Source organism: Equus przewalskii, chromosome 5 (genome assembly GCF_037783145.1).
Source record: "Equus przewalskii isolate Varuska chromosome 5, EquPr2, whole genome shotgun sequence".
NCBI classification, from domain to species: domain Eukaryota; kingdom Metazoa; phylum Chordata; class Mammalia; order Perissodactyla; family Equidae; genus Equus; species Equus przewalskii.
Genome location: NC_091835.1, coordinates 5,802,189 through 5,817,942, shown reverse-complemented (window position 1 = coordinate 5,817,942; position 15,754 = coordinate 5,802,189). Strand labels below are relative to the sequence as shown.

The following is a 15,754-nucleotide window of genomic DNA, read 5'->3' as shown; positions in this document are numbered from 1 at the left end:
TACTTAGTAATGATGCTAACTTCCATTTATTAAACTGTCAAATACTTTATATGTTTTTCATTACTCTTCACAAGTGGCTCTATGAAGAAAGATGCTGTCATCTCTATTTTATATATGAGGGCCCTGCGGCTCCCATAGGTTAAGGAACTTTTCCAAGGTGGGGTAGCCAGTGGTGGAGCTAGGATTAAAAGCCTGTTCTCCCCACCTCAAAGTCACAGCTCCTGTCATTACTCAATGATTCTTGAACTTTTAGCTTTCATGAACCAGTAAAACTTCAGAAACCAAAACCAAAAAATCCTCAGGACTAAAATAAGGTTGACAATTTTTTATATGTCCGAATAAATAGAAATGAAAAAGAAACAATCATCATCTACTCTTAACCCAATTTTGTAAAAGACAGGATGTTTAATTACTTTTCTTATACCTGAAAATGTTAGCATGCCACATAGTTTCAGGTTACTTTGTGTTTCTGGAAGACCAGAAGTTGTAAAAGTGTCTGATTCCTCATCTGGAGGGAAAAGCTACTTTGTGTGTAGGTAATGCATCCCTGGACATTTCAACCGCAAAAAAGCAGGACGGTCACATCTTAGAACAAAGGACCATTTTTTCTGGGGAAGGAGATTTGGTAACCTTAAGCCAACATGCTTATATAAACACCAGTAAACCTTATCTTTCTTTTTTTCTCAAAGACTGGTGAAAACTGCCGAGGCCAGTGCAGGTCTGAGGCCAAGCATTGAGGAACCAAGCAGACCAAGACCCTGCTTTCCTCACGCGTGTTTCCGAGATGGGGAGACAAAAGAATCATCAGGGGTAGATTTCCATCTTACTTTCTAGATCTATAACGTAAAACTGGCTCCTCTCATTCCTATTGGGACTGCAGCTGTCCTTAGCATCTTCCCCGAGTTTCCCTGTGTTATCAGAAATCACAGCCTTTTCCCCAGGCCCTGAGGCAGTAGACTGAATTGGGTTTTCCTTTCCGCTTTATTGTTTTCAGATGTTTGCCAGCTCTCAATGGACCATTTTCTTTCACTGATAAATTTCAAGGAAATTACAGTCCCTGCACACAGAGGGCCAGAGAGACCCTCCAGCCTCTAGATAACGAAAAGGGACTGTTTCTTTCAACTCTGGGATCAACTAAACAATTGGAAAAGGGGTTGCTCCGTGAGTAGGAGCTGGAACGCTAAGTCCATTGCTGGGAACAGCCACAGCTGATATAATAAATTAGTTTCCAGAGCTTATATGAACCCGAGGAACGGTTTGCCTCAGTATCATTGTTAATTTAAATTAATTTAATGACAACATTACTTACATATGTGCAGATATGAAACTAAGTATAAGTTCTCGATGCTTATAGCTCTTTTTGTTATAAAACTAAAACAACTTTACAAACTAAGAAGAAAACTCTAAAACCAATAACACTCAAATTAACAACATTACTTTGAAGTGACAGATGAAATTGTGTTGCAATTGAATTGCTACTCACAGGATGAACACGTTCCTGATTGCCATGGTGCGGGCTTTGGGATTCGGCATGACTGTGTTTTAGCACGTAGTAGGGTGGTCCCAATTCTCCCATCACTTTTCCATTTGAACTGTGTGCAGAGAAACTTTGTCCCTTGACCTCATTTGCTTTCATTTGGGATAAATGCATCTTTTATTTCCTAAGTCTACCTCTGTTCTTTTCTCATTAGTCTACGTCAATTAGGATGCTACCTGACATCAAAGTGATCTTGAACACAAACACAGAGATAATGAAATAAAGTTGCAGTTTCAAAAAACCTCACTATGAAGGCCATTTCCTTTCTTCAGATTTTCCTGCTGCCCGGCTGGGAAGAACTGGAAGAGGCTGTTTCTGCTTCACCATTGTACCTCCACCACTCAAACGGTACTCCAGCACACAGTAGGCCCTCAATATATGCTGAACGAATGAACAAATGATTATCAGCTCTCATAGAAGGAAGTCATGGTCTAATGCCCACTGGTATGGGACAGAACTGGGTGTGAATCATGAGTGTACAGGAAGAAAAATAATTTTCCCTCTATGCTTCTGAGTTTGTGGCTGAGATCCCTGTAATAAAAGATAGATTAATAAGAGAAGAACAAACTAAAGTTTATTAACATGTACACCTCATGTGTATACGGGAGATACCCAGGGAAAAGAGAGTAACTCCCTGAGGTGGCTTAGAACTCCAGCTTAAATACCATCTTCAGCCAAAGACAAAAGAAGAAACGTTTTGCAGTGGCCCTACTTTGCGTTACAACGAATTTCTGTAGCAACACATTTTTCTATATAATTTTGTCATTGTGTCAAGGCTTGATGGTGGTATAAGACAGTGAATCCCTGAATGTTTAAGCTGTGACATTCGCGTTTGCTTCTCCAGAAGCTTTGTTTCATGGATATCTATCAAGAGAGAATGTGCTCAACAGATTTCTTTTTGTGCACAAAGAAACGTGACTCAGTGGCATACCAATATAAAGAATAAATGCTACTTACAAATAGTAGGAAATCCATATGTTTCAGATGGATATAGAAGAACCTTTCCTTTAAAACCATGGTGATGAATCAAAATAACACAGAGCAGATGATTTTTGAGAAACATTCCAGAGATGTTCGGTCATTTATTTATTTTATATTGTAAAACAATTCAATTAAATTCAGTCAATTCTACTAAAGCCAATTTAAAATTCTCAAGTGTTTTAGCAGATCTGTCAGTACCTTTGTCGCTTGGACACATCAGCCCAGGACAAGCATTATCAACGGGGCTATACCACCCTCAAGGGGATGAGAATTGGTTCTTTTAAGGGGGGCCAAAAATATTACATGGATATTAAAATGATCTGTGGCCCTCCAAAACTCAACCATACCTGACAAAATCTTATTCTTTGGTATTAAATTTCTCTCACTAGAGAGAATTTAAATTTAACTTCATTTTTTTCCTCAGGGCAGTGCTAATGAAAAGAGATTGAGAAACATCATCCCGTAGGTGGAGCAGTAAATACAGTAAATGTAATAAACGGACGTACCAGAGGAAGCGATGGAGCACGTCCTTCTGTGCTGGCTGATTGCTTCTCTACATGTGCCCACGAGGCCACTGTGCTCTCAGCTGCCTCCACCCTGCCTTTCCCTCGGGTATCCTGGTTTGACATATCTTCCAGGTCCTCTCCTTGTCCCCACACAGGAGGAGCAGACTGGGGTTCCAGGCTTTAGCTCTGGTAGGGGCTCCTGCCTCCCTTATGCTGGAGAGGACATGTTCACACGGAACGCTTCCGGCTCCAGCTCATGTCAGAGCTGGACCGACACGGGCTTTCCCCTGGCTCCATGCTGGACTGCCATCTCTTGCCCTGGGTGGCTTCTGCTTTCCAGCTAGCTCTCCTGAGACTTCATTCACAGCTAAATATGTCCTCCTATCATTTACTGATCCTATTGGTTCTGCTGTGAATCCTTTTTGAATATTTGAAAAAAGCAGCTTTGATCACCCATTAATCTTGCTTCTTTATCAATTAATAACTGAAAATTCACCTTCCCTTTGTATCTGTATTTGCCATATTTGTATATACCAGTTTCCTCATCTGCTTCAGTTTGGCTGGGGTGTCTTTGTCTGTAGTTATTATCTGACTCTTTGCTCTCATGTGCAAGGTAAGCTCTGGAATTGTTCATTTATGATTCTGGTCCCTTAGAAAGTACTGGTGAGAAGAAATCCCAAAAATCAGTAAAAAATCCAACGAAATATTCAGCCTTACTTCACCTCCCAAAAAAGGGGGTGGGGAGAAGCTTTTGGATGGTGCATTCGGCGACCTCACATGCCCCATAAGCAGGAAAGAATCGCAGCCCGTTGCACACGTGGCCGAGCTGTCCCAGTTGCCATGTGAGCGGCCAGACTATTCAGATGATCAGTGCGGGCGTGGGCCAAGCAGAGGTCTGAAGTTGGGGACGTCACACTGCTGCAGCCCAGCTGGGTCCCTGCTGCTATTAGCCAAGTAGGGGTCTGGGCAGCTGCCTCACTGGGGGAGCCGGTTCCTGAAACTGTGTGAGGCTTCGCTCTGCTTCTAAAGCCAGTTATTTGAAGTGGCTGCGAGCTCCCACTTGTAGACAGGTTGGGTTCCAGCAGTTTATTTCAAAGTCAGCTGTTTGGAACCTGAAAATAATTTTTCTATCAAAAATAATAAAAGAAAAGGAACAAAAGGCCAGCCCATAGGAACCTATTTAAACGTAAACCTCGACGAAATAATGTACATTTGCAATGAAAAGCGGTGGAAGAATGAAATGTTGTAGTTTAAAAATGAAGATTGTGTTTGCAGATCCATGAATTATAACAGAAAATAACCAAATTAATAAAAATAGCTTCTTATTTATATGACATGGCTTCGACAATGGCGCTTTTAATTAGATGAGGGTAGGAAGAAGGTTGGAGACTCGTGGAGATGATCGAGGGGAAATTCTCAGGACATTTAGAGGTTTCAGAAGTTAAAGAATAATTTTATTTAAAGCTTTCCTTTGGCACCCAAGCTTCACTAGCACAAATCAGCCACCACGAGGTTCGTTTTTAATCACAAAGAGGGAAAGCAGAGAAAAAAAGAGGGAGAGTGTCTCAGATCAGGTTTCCTGGAAGTCAGAGTCTGAGAGAGAGATTGGGGTAGGAGAAGTTAATTGGGGAGCACACTGTGGAGGGACCCCGTGGGGGAGTGAGGAGGCAGGACTGGGGAAAGGGGACATCAGGCTGAGATGCAGCCACCACAAAGGACTCAGCTGATGCCATGGGGAGCCATGGAGCAGGCACAGCCCTTCAGAGTTTTCCCCTCTTGAAGCAAGGGGCCATGATCTATATCTAGTCATTGATCCATCACTGGATATGGGTCACTGCCAAGATCACGATCAAGATACACGTGATCTTGAGCAAGGCGACTCTCCAGCTGAGAGCAATCCCTGGAAAGAAACAGCCTTGAGAACCATGCGCCACTAGCATTCCCAGCCATGGGGGGTTGGTCTTCAGTCCTGGAATCACGGTATCTACCACAGATCCAGGTTTCTTTTCCTGAGGTAACTTGGCAAGAGTTAAGGAGAGGAGGGAAAGAGTTTAAGTAGATGTGTGTGTAGATAGGGGAGAGAAGGCTGATCTGCAGGGGAACTCATGGCGCTGTGAGCTGTGGAAGATGGAGGAAAGCCAGGGAGCAGCTCTTGCAAAACCCTTCTGAGGGGAAAGGAAGGATGTGTGAGGGAAAACACTGCTCTGGCTGCCAGTCGTTCTTGCCAGAACAGCTCAGCTGCTGGTGAGAGTGTGCTGGATTGGGGGTGCCAGCCTGTGCCCCAGTGTTGAGTGTAGGGGAACTCAGATGAAGTTATATAACCTGCCCTGGGGGCTCCTGCACAGATAAGCTGGCAGAGGCCACTGGTGGTTCCTGACAATTTCTGGAATGTAAGTAAGTAACGTTAAGTTTTGTGGGGAAAAGCAGTTTTACCAACCAGTTTTTTAATTTTTGTGACACTTTGTATCTTTCTACAAAATAGTGCTGTATGCCAGGCAATTATTTTTGATACCAATATGGAACTAATTGCATTTATTAATTTTTAATTTAACTGTGTTTTAAGGATTTTGTGATACTCTCTGAGCCAACTGGACATCCTGGGTATTGTTGCAAAACTGACTGGGAATTTTGGATTCTCTTGAACAGAGCCTTGACCGGAGGAGACACAAAAGAAGTAGAGAGCGACCTTTGCTTTCAAGGAGATTATGATTCAATTTTGAAAGAGAATGCAAAGTAAGCTGCTGTTCCTGATGTCAGGGAATGTTTTATTCTTCTAGAAAAACCTCTCAAGTATGGAGAACACTCGGGGGAGACAGAAGAGAGAGGGCAGGCAACAGATACATCTTTGCTGCTCTAGCTAGAAGGATAAATAGCCCAAGTCTTCCAGAGGGAGCTAGCATGCTTTTTTATACAAATCCTGGGAAGTCTCAGATTTTTAAGTATTACTTTCTTGTTTACTTAGTCTTCGTGGTCCTTTGGAATGTGCGTATCTTAGATATTTGAGAGGCATTCTGGAACCTATATTCCAGGCATCGTCTCACTCATCTTACAGGCTAGTCCATCTGTGATTGACTGGTGTGCTTTTCTGGAATCCAGGTTTATCCTTGTTTAGGACATAATTGCTTGACATAAGCGACCCTACTTTGTGTTTCTTGGTTCCATTTTGTAAAAATAAGTTGCCACTTGTACAGTTCATTTTCTTTAACTTTGCCTTACTTCGCTCTTATTACCTGACAAATAACACATTTACTCCCTAGGAAGTAACCTCCTCTGCAAATCAGTGTTTGGTGGGACGGTGAAGAAAAATCATGACCGTGGCTGAGAAGGAGTCTGGTTCTCTTTATCTCTTGTTCCCTGCTTCACGGGCTCCAGAGAACCAGGAGAAGACACCCACGCCAGCCACTTTTCAATTCATTGCACTGATTATACTTTAATCAGATGTTTATATTTTCACTCCTGGTGATATGGTCGGGGTGCTCTTGATAAACATAAGATGTGGGAAAAGTTTATCTCTGAGTCCTCCATCCCTCTTGTAGAAACCATTCTCTTCTTCTGGTCTGTCCCTTTGAACTCAGGCTTACTACCTCTTCCTGCCATGACTTTCTCCTTCGTCCTTCCCTCTAGACAACCCATAGGCCTTCTTACCTGGCTTTCCTTCACCTCTGCTGTATAAACTTGCTTTGTTTGGATTTCCTTACCTCAGGGCCTTGTTAGACAACTGGCCAGTTCTTCTCATAAATCAGTTCATGCCAAGCTGTTAATAGTAAAAAAAAATCGACCCCACATATGTAACCCCTTGCAAAGAACTCATTTCCATTTTTTCTGGCGAGGGTCTTTAATGCCTCACCACCTCCAGGCTTCCTAACCTGGCCTGTGCTCAGGGAATAATTCATAGGATACACACAACACATTTTCCTGGAACTTCGAATCTATTTGAAGGTTTTTTTCCTTGGGGGGAAACACCACATTATTTTCATGTTAAAGCAAATAGAGATATACATTACAGTAGAAATCAGAATTCCCCATAGCTTAAATAAAAGCATGAGAAACAAGACATTTTTACTTTTGGTAAACTACTCTGGGCTAGGTCTCTGGATACTCTGGGATTTATTTTCACTTCTTCTCCCATCAGCGATTCTTGGATGAGAAACTCAGAAGCAGTGGCTTAAGCCAAAGTAGTTTTCAATGGTCAGAATTCTAGACATTTTAGGAGGTTGGAGGGGAAGATTTTTTTCTTTCTGGCATTTCTCTGATCTCTTGCCCAGATATGGGATATATTTGGTGAGCCAGTCATGTGGGCAGGAATACATTTTTCAGACCCCAACACTTTTTAATCTCTCTACAAAGTTGGGCTTGGTTCTATCCGTGTTTTTGCTCATGTGCCCTTAGGTAAGCTAGAGATGCGAGTGATGACATTTAGCCAAAAGATGACACAGAGCTGCTTTTTAGTCTGCATTTTGGGGGAAGGTAAGATCCGCTAGACACTTCTTTATAAAGGATATTTTAAAACGGTTGAATTATTCACTTATGGTAGATAAGTCAATGTCAAAGAAGAGAATGAATCTTCAGGGAAATTTCAAGATAGTTTTAAACTTTTAAACAGGCACCTTTGTTTTATTGATAGTAAACTGTGTTCTTTAAAGAGGAGCTGCAGTGAGGAACTACAAAATTAATGAGACTATTTATTTACTTATTTTTTAGTCCGAGGATTTCCTAGAGAGGAACGATTGCAGATTCAGACAATAGTTCAAATTTTTCACACTCTGTTGCTTTAATGTCTGCTGTATCCAGCTGTGATTTCATAGCTCGTGTGCTTTCTTTACAAAAGCGATCAAATTAATAGTAAAGCCAAAAAATTATAGTCATTTCCTTTGAAAAAAATTTCCATTTTTATATTGTTTTCAACAAATAACTCACCGTAACTATTGATTGAAATATGTACCATCTTTTGCTAGAGGCGCTGGGGAAGAAAGCATATTTTATCTTCCTGCAAAGCTGGAAAGTAAGCATTTCCTTAGAGATTACAAGGGGATTTTGGGAAAAGCCAAGGTGGTTTTCCTATGTTTGTACTTCTTCATGAAATGCACTAGGAAAGATTTATTCTTCTAATTTAAGCAACATTTTGGGAGGAACAAACCCCTAAAATCATGTATTGATCATTTAAGCCTTAGTGCTAACTTGTTTATTGGCAACTTTGCCATTTTCAGCTGAGATCTATTGTTAAGAACGTCTATTGTCAAGTCAAAGAACATTTTAATCACAACACTAAAGGAAACTTAAAAAACCAAATAACGTAATTGTACCGTTCTAACAGAACAAGTTCACCTCTGTTTTCCTTCCTGTTTGTTCATTTTCATGCACGTTTCTAATACTGGTGCAATCCATTTTTGACTCCCTGTGCACCCAGCTGAGGAGGGGTTTGGGGTGGTGCCTGTTTGGTGGGGCGTGTGCATCACAGGGGAGGACAAAGTAACAAAGACGACTGCCCCAATTTTCGGCCAGGGCCACTCTCCATTGTTTCCTCTTGCTCTGCTCTCTACTTCCCTTCCTTCATCCTCCTCTCCACCTACCTTCTGTTTTTATTGAAAGCGTTTTTAGGTCAAGTTATTATTATTTTTCACTTTCAAGTTATCACTTTTAAATTTAAGTATGTTTACATTTATTGGAGTTTTCAAATAGGAAGTGCAAATCAAACCACCAAATCTAACTGCTGGCTTTCACGTCCTTCCTCTTTCTCCCCCTGACTCCCCCACCAGACCCAACACATGTAAATGAACTACCTACCACTTGCCAAGTTCTGGGGAGGGTGGGGGACTGGGGAATACAGAGATGAGTAACTCTTGGTCTCTGCCTTAAAGTGACAGAGTCACTGGTAAAGAGATAAAGAGAATGTTAGATAGTGAAGGCAATATTTGAGGAGAACCAAAAAGGGGGAACAATGCAATTTGCAATTACAATAAGGTGTGATAAACAATGTGATAGCATAATACAAGGTCCATGAGACGGCACTGTAGGAGCCTTAATCTAGCTCTGAGGGAGCGGTCCGAGGAAGGTAACAATTGAACTGGCTTTGGAAGTTTGGGAAGGCTGGGTGGGGAAGGAAAGAACATTTTAGGTACACACAAAGACCTTGAGGTGTGAGAGTGGGATGGTTGGCTCTAGCTCAGGCCTCAGGTCCAGAGGAGAGTGTGAGGAGACTGAGCAGCATGTTGTGAAGGGTCTGGTGTTCTATGTTAGATAGTTGGGATGTGGTTCTACGGGCAACACAGTACCAAATGGAGATACTGGGGAGGAGAAATGACATCATCAGTTTTCTCTTGTATTGTTTTAAGGGGAGGTAGTTCTCGTGGCTAAGTTATTGGCAGAGGGTGGCATGGGGACTCAGGGGCCCTGTAGCCCTTTTCTTTGTCATGAATTTCTCACTACCTACCATGCTGTGGGGCACATGGAAGATTCCTAGTAAATCCTTGTTGAAGGGATGAATGGCTTGGCTTTGCATCCGAGCTTAAGGATGCCTAACTGTCTGCTATAAACTCTGATCTTGAGTGTTGCCCTTTGCAGCCCACCAGTCTCACAACTTAAGTCAAGACAACACGCATCAGGGACACTGGATCAATCCATTCAGTCCACTTCTCTTCCTTGCATCATGGGCTGGTGGCCAGTCAATGCAAATTGGACATTTAAATTCAATTTGAGGCAATTGCTGGGGACTTTTCTCAGTTCTGGGCTAAATGTCCTTGGCTTCAACTTCCATTTTGAGTCTTGATTCTCTCCTACAAACCTAAAGACTGAAGTTGGTCTCCTGGCCTGACTTTAGGTTCTCTCTGCAGACTTCAGTTAACACCGGCTCTTGAGCCTCTTCCATTGCTCCGCTCTCAGATAAGCCTGCCGCCTCCCTCCTGCTCTAGCATTTGGCCCAAATGCTGGCTCCAGGCACTGCAAAGTGCAAAGGTCAGACAGCCCCAGCCTCTTCACCAGGGGACATGTAGATTGTGCCTGTCCTGAGTCCATTTCTCCTTGTGAAGATTTATTTCACATTGTTCAGAATCAAACACTATCTCAAAACTCCCTCTCAACCAATCCCTCTCTGTCAACATAGCTCCCTGACTCTCCATCTCGTTAACCTTTTTTCTCCTCTAATAATCAGCCTACACCATCCTCTTTGAAACATTCGTCTGCTGGAAAATTTAATGTATACTTAAAGCATTTGAAATAACTCTGAACCACAGAAAGGAAAAACGCAATTGTCTATTAACTGGAGTATGGTACCCTATTTTGGATATTCTAAACTTCTACACGTTCTTCTTGAAGAAATGTTTTTTATGGAAATTTTCAAATATATGCAAATTAGAGAAAATAGTGTAGGGGAGGAAGACATTTCCTCTTCCCAAATGTGGGTTCATCTGGCCGGAGAACGAATTAAATTCACAGAGACAGAATAGCAAGAGAAAATTAAACAAAGCTTTAGGAGGAACCATGGCCCGGGGCCTTTCTTCCCGAAGGAAGAAAGGGCACCGAAGAAGTGGGGTGCACATAGTGGTTATATACCCCCAAACAGGGTGTTTCACATGTGATTGAAATGTCCTTCCCACAACAGTCACAAGATTGCCCTGTCGGCACAGTGCTTGATGGACACAGCAGGTAACGGTCTGCTATCTCGGTGGGCGTAGCAGGAGGCAGGCAAGTCTATTGTCTGGAGCTGGGCGGTCACAGGTGAGCGCAGCAATCAGCTCCTAGCCTAAGGAAAGATGCTTAATCCTTAAGAAATGCCAACGTTGGGAGGGGAAGGGAAGTCAGTTACAGGAGGTTACCAGACTAGCACAATAAAACGCAGATTTAAGTCCTTGCCTTTGGTATTGATTAAGAGTTTCTAGAGAGAAGGTCATCTCCTTTCTTCTTCCTGGTACAGAGAGGGAGGCACCTTTACAGATAGAGATTTACCTTACAAACGTAAAGGTGTCCTAACAAAGGGCAAGTTCCATTCCTCAGAGCCTCCTTCCCTGTCCCAGTTTATCAAAAGCAATCAGCCTCAAATAATCCTGATGCCAAAGAGATATATCTTGGGGTGGCCAATTCCAGGTCCCCACAATAGTATAGGGACTCTGTGTGCTCATCATCCAGCTTCAATAGCCATCAGCAAATGGCCCAGTTTGTTCCATCTGTACTCCCAACCACTATTTCCTCAGCCCCAATGGTTTTCAATTAATTCGTAGATCTCCTATGATTTTATCTGTAAATATGGAAAGTTAAGGACTCTTTTCTCAAACCTAGCCATAGCCCCAGGATCACATCGAAGATATCAAAAATTTCTCAATATAATCAAATATCTTGTTTATTTTCAAATTTCTCCAATTGTCTCAGATTTTTCAAAGTGTGCTTTTTTAAAATTAAGGTCTAAATAAGGCCATACATTGTCGTTGGTTGATATAACTCTAGTCTCTTTCAATCTATGAATTCCCTCTTCATCTCCATTTTATTTTTTCTTGTAACGTATTTGTTGGAAAAACTGGGTAATTCATCCCGTAGGATTTCTCAGTCTGGATTTTGTTGATTGTATCGATGAAGGACTGTTTAACATGTCCCATTGTTCTGGTATGTCTTATAAGTTAGTCATCGTTACGTATTGAGGTTGAATCACATTCAGGTTTATTTAGTTCCTTCTGACAAGAACACAGTTTAAGTGGTGGTGTGCGCTTCTACCAGGAGATACAGAATGTCAAATTGTCTTCTTTTTGTAAAATTGGTAGCCACAAATAATCATTGCCAAGATATATTAATTTATTAAAGTTTGCAAAATGATAATATTTAAATTTTATCACCTTGCTTTCATTTAGTAGATTTATCAGGTATTTGGTTATCCTGGTACTGTTGGAATTGGCCGGGCCTGATAAAGATTCTTCCCTTTAATCAGTTTCCAAAAACATTCGTTGGTTGGTTAGCATCCTTCAAAGGAGACCCATTAATTTTAAAAATTATTTTTATAGAGGCCGGCTCCATGGCCAAGTGGTTAAGTTCGCGTGCTCTGCTGCGGTGGCCCAGGGTTCGGATCCTGGGCGCGGACATGGCACCGCTTGTCAGGCCATGTTGAGCTGGCGTCCCACATCCCACAACTAGAAGGACGTGCAACTAGGATATACAACTGTGTATGGGGAAGGGGTTGGGGAGATAAAGGAGGAAAAAAAAAAAAAAAAGATTGGCAACAGTTGTTAGCCCAGCTGCCAATCTTTGAAAAAAAAGGGAAGATTGGCAACAGTTGTTAGCCCAGGTGCCAATCTTTAAAAAAAAAAAAAATTATTTTTATGGAATAAGCATATTTTATGTGTTTTAATTCATTGCACTCATTATCCTTATTAATGCTTAAATTCGTCCATCTTTGGCCAGTGAGAACCAATTCAGGTTGTCTTCTGAGTCTTTTGAGCAGTCTCAGTAATCTGTGAGAGCTGCCTTGCTTTACAGTAGGACAAGATGCTCCCGTCTCCTCTCCATCTCCTTCCTCAGACCGGGAATCGGCCATTTTCCCAAGGGAACATGATTCCTTGGAGTTAGAAATGATTTACAGAAACAGCAGTACAAGACTTATGGCTGCTCATTGCTCTTGGGTTGGTCATTGTTTCTAGACCTTTTCAGAGGACAGAGGTAGGAAATATGTATTTTTTTAAAAAGTAAAATATACGAGTTCCTGCTGACACTTCTGGTTCACATTTAGGATGAGAGGGTGTTAACTTACGGATCTTTCATTTGCATCTTCTTTCTCTCAAATCAAAAGTCCTGGTTTTTGATAACACTAACAGGATTTGTTTAATCTCACAATACACATATAATAGACTCAGAATAACGACTTATCTCTCACATGAGGGATTTGATAATTGAATGCAGTTTAAGATTTGTTTGTACTTATTCTTGTCCTCAGAGTATGTTTTATAGATGTATGGTCAGTCTGCAGTGTTTCAAAGTTACCTGGAATATGTCCTCCCTGTGTTTTTGCCCCTACCTGATACAGAGTTTCCTTCACTTAATTAGTTTTGCTCTCAATTTTTAAGGATTACACTTTGTTATGTTGTAAAATTATGTAAAATATTTATATTCTGCCAAACTCAAACCTACAAATCAAGATATATTCAAAGAAGTCTTGCTTTGTCCCCTGTCTTCTCTACATAATTTCTTCTTTCCTCATGGGAAACCATAAAAAAATTATGTTATTCCTTCCATTGCTTTTTTTTTAATGAGCAAGTACTTACAGGTATTGATAGCCTCCTCCTCCTTCCTAGTAATACATATATTTTTACAATTGCCTTTTTTACTTAATGATTTATCTGGAGATCACTCCATAATAGTATAGAGATCATCAGAAAATACAATATGCACTGGGTTATGGCATGAGATAGTCTATGCATAATTGCACAGTGTGGCAGAGGTACAAAGGAGTGTCTGATGAGATTGACAAAGACTAGTAATCATCACAGATAAAAGTGTGCCTCTAAGGAGCTAAAGGCATAAGGGATGGGATTATATCCAAATGCACTGTCTTCATTCCTTTTTACAGCTGCGTTGTACTCCACTGGATGTTTGGGTTGCTTCCAAGTCCTTCATTCTTACAAATCATGTTTCAATGAAGAGCCTTCTGCATCTTTTTGTATTTTTACCAGCAAATTGTTGGGTTAGATTACTAGAAATGGGATTGCTTGGTCAATATCTAGCAAGGTCCCTCCAGAAAAGATCAGCAAATTTCCTTCCAAGAGATCTATAACTTTGCATTCCCATCAGCAGAGCAAAAGGGCCCATTTCCCTACCACCTTGCCAAAACTGTATGTTGTCAAACTTGGGTTTTCCCAGTCTGGTGAATGAGGACTGGTATCTCAGTGAAGTTTGAAATTATACTTCTCTTATTAGCAATGTTGAGCTTTTTGTAGGTCGTGTACATTTGCCCATGGGCTGCTCCTTAGTCCTTTTGACAATATGAGGTCATTGGTCTTTTCTCAAACTTTAAAAGCTGTTCATATATTAAGGATACTTATCCTTTGTGTTATAAGTTACATATGTTTTTCCTAGTTTATTTGTTTTCTTTTCACATTCTTTATGATGGTTTTATCATGTAAAGGGTTTTTCTTTATTTTTTTACATCGGTTTTATCGGTGCTTTCTCTTTTTGCTTCTGGATTTTGAGTCTTGGTTACGAAAATTTTTCCCACTCTCGTATAGTATAGCAAGCAATTCACTCATGTTATCATCTCGTAGTTGGATGGTTTCATTTGATTAAATTTCTGATACATTTGGAATTTATCCTACTTTATGATGTGAGAAATGAATCCATTTTTCCTTTTTTAAATAGGGTTATCTGGTTATGCCAATACCACTTAGAAGCCTGTCTTTTCCCTACTAATTTGAACTTTCAAAAAAATGCAATTGTATTTTTTGCAGGGTTTTGTACTCTGTGAGAGATACTACAAAGGATTTTGACTCAACTTTGAATTTTAGTTAAATGAATCAGCAGGTCCTGTGTTGCCCAGAGCACAGCAGGGGAGGTTAAAGTGGTTTTAGCCATTGACTATGCTGGATAAAAGACTGAAACGTTGTAAATATTTAATGAATATTTAATTGCATACGTGACTCATTAAAAAATAAATTAGTAAATGATTAAAAAATACGTTTGAGGTATATATTTTGAACAGGACAACATTTCTACGAAAAATCAATTAGTAATAATGCAGTGGTAAACAGTGTAATGAGAAGAAAACTAACAGTGAGATTGAAAATCTATCAACTTAGAAAAAGAATATGTTTGTTGTACGTTTTAAAATGTGAAACTCTGAGGGCTTGTGTGTGAATCTTAAAATATAATCAGATAATTTCAATGATATTGAAAAACATTACCACTGTATTTAAAAGAAACCAATGATGAATCCTTTTGCGAAGGGATTAATTCTTTTGGATTGTGAATAAGTGTGTTTTAAATAAGATTTTTTTGGTGCAGATTTTGATGTATACGATTTTTTTATAGTTAGGGCACATGGACACATCTTCAAAACAGAATATAACAAAAACAGTGGCCATTTCTCCTTCTGAGAATAAAAGTAATGAAATGAAAAAGAATTAATCCAGGTTTTCATTATACCGGGAACACAATTCCAGGGATGTCGTCCAGAGATGCAGCCTAATTGGTGTTTCCAATCCAGCTTAGAAGTAAGAGCCAGGGCTCTGAAGGTGTCGTCCTAAGTCTTCAAGGATTTTCAGGTGTGGTTCAACGTCAGCTCTCCCCACACACTCTTGCCTTTCTTTTGACAGTTCAACATATAGCACTGCAAAGGAAGTCAGTTAATCGTTTTGTAAATAAATTTCTTTAAGAGGTACACAGGGAAATTAAAGAGCAGGAAAGGAAGAAAAGCATTAAGTGAGATGCAAAAGTGACAAAGCTGAGAAAAGACTTCTCCAGCTGGCTAAGAATACAGGACTCCAAATTCTTTTTCCAGCCATGGCTGGAGTATGAGGAAGGAAATGACCAAACCAGTTCTCAGCACTTGGGGAGAACGGCTCTTCATATAGCGCAGCTCTGCACTAGGTCACTGGTTTTTCTCGCTCTGGAATGTTTACTCAAGGAATATTGGAAGTGTACTTTCTCTTTTTACAATCTTGCAATCCTGAGAACCAGCAGTAAGAAATGCAGAGAGCCATGAGATGACAAATAGCTTGAGAAGAGCAGTCTACTTTATTTTCTCCCAGAGCTTAAAAATATT

General features: G+C 40.6%; 1 long non-coding RNA gene across 1 annotated transcript in view; it reads left to right on the top strand.

Annotated features, from left to right (window-relative positions):
• The first annotated feature begins 5,247 nt into the window (after positions 1–5,247).
• The window catches only part of LOC139083210 (uncharacterized), a 62,916-nt gene continuing 52,409 nt past the window's right edge, over positions 5,248–15,754 (top strand). Inside the window, exons 1-2 of the long non-coding RNA XR_011539745.1 lie at positions 5,248–5,414; positions 5,671–5,757. This is a non-coding gene — a long non-coding RNA (uncharacterized lncRNA). The remainder of the gene's footprint in view (positions 5,415–5,670; positions 5,758–15,754) is intronic.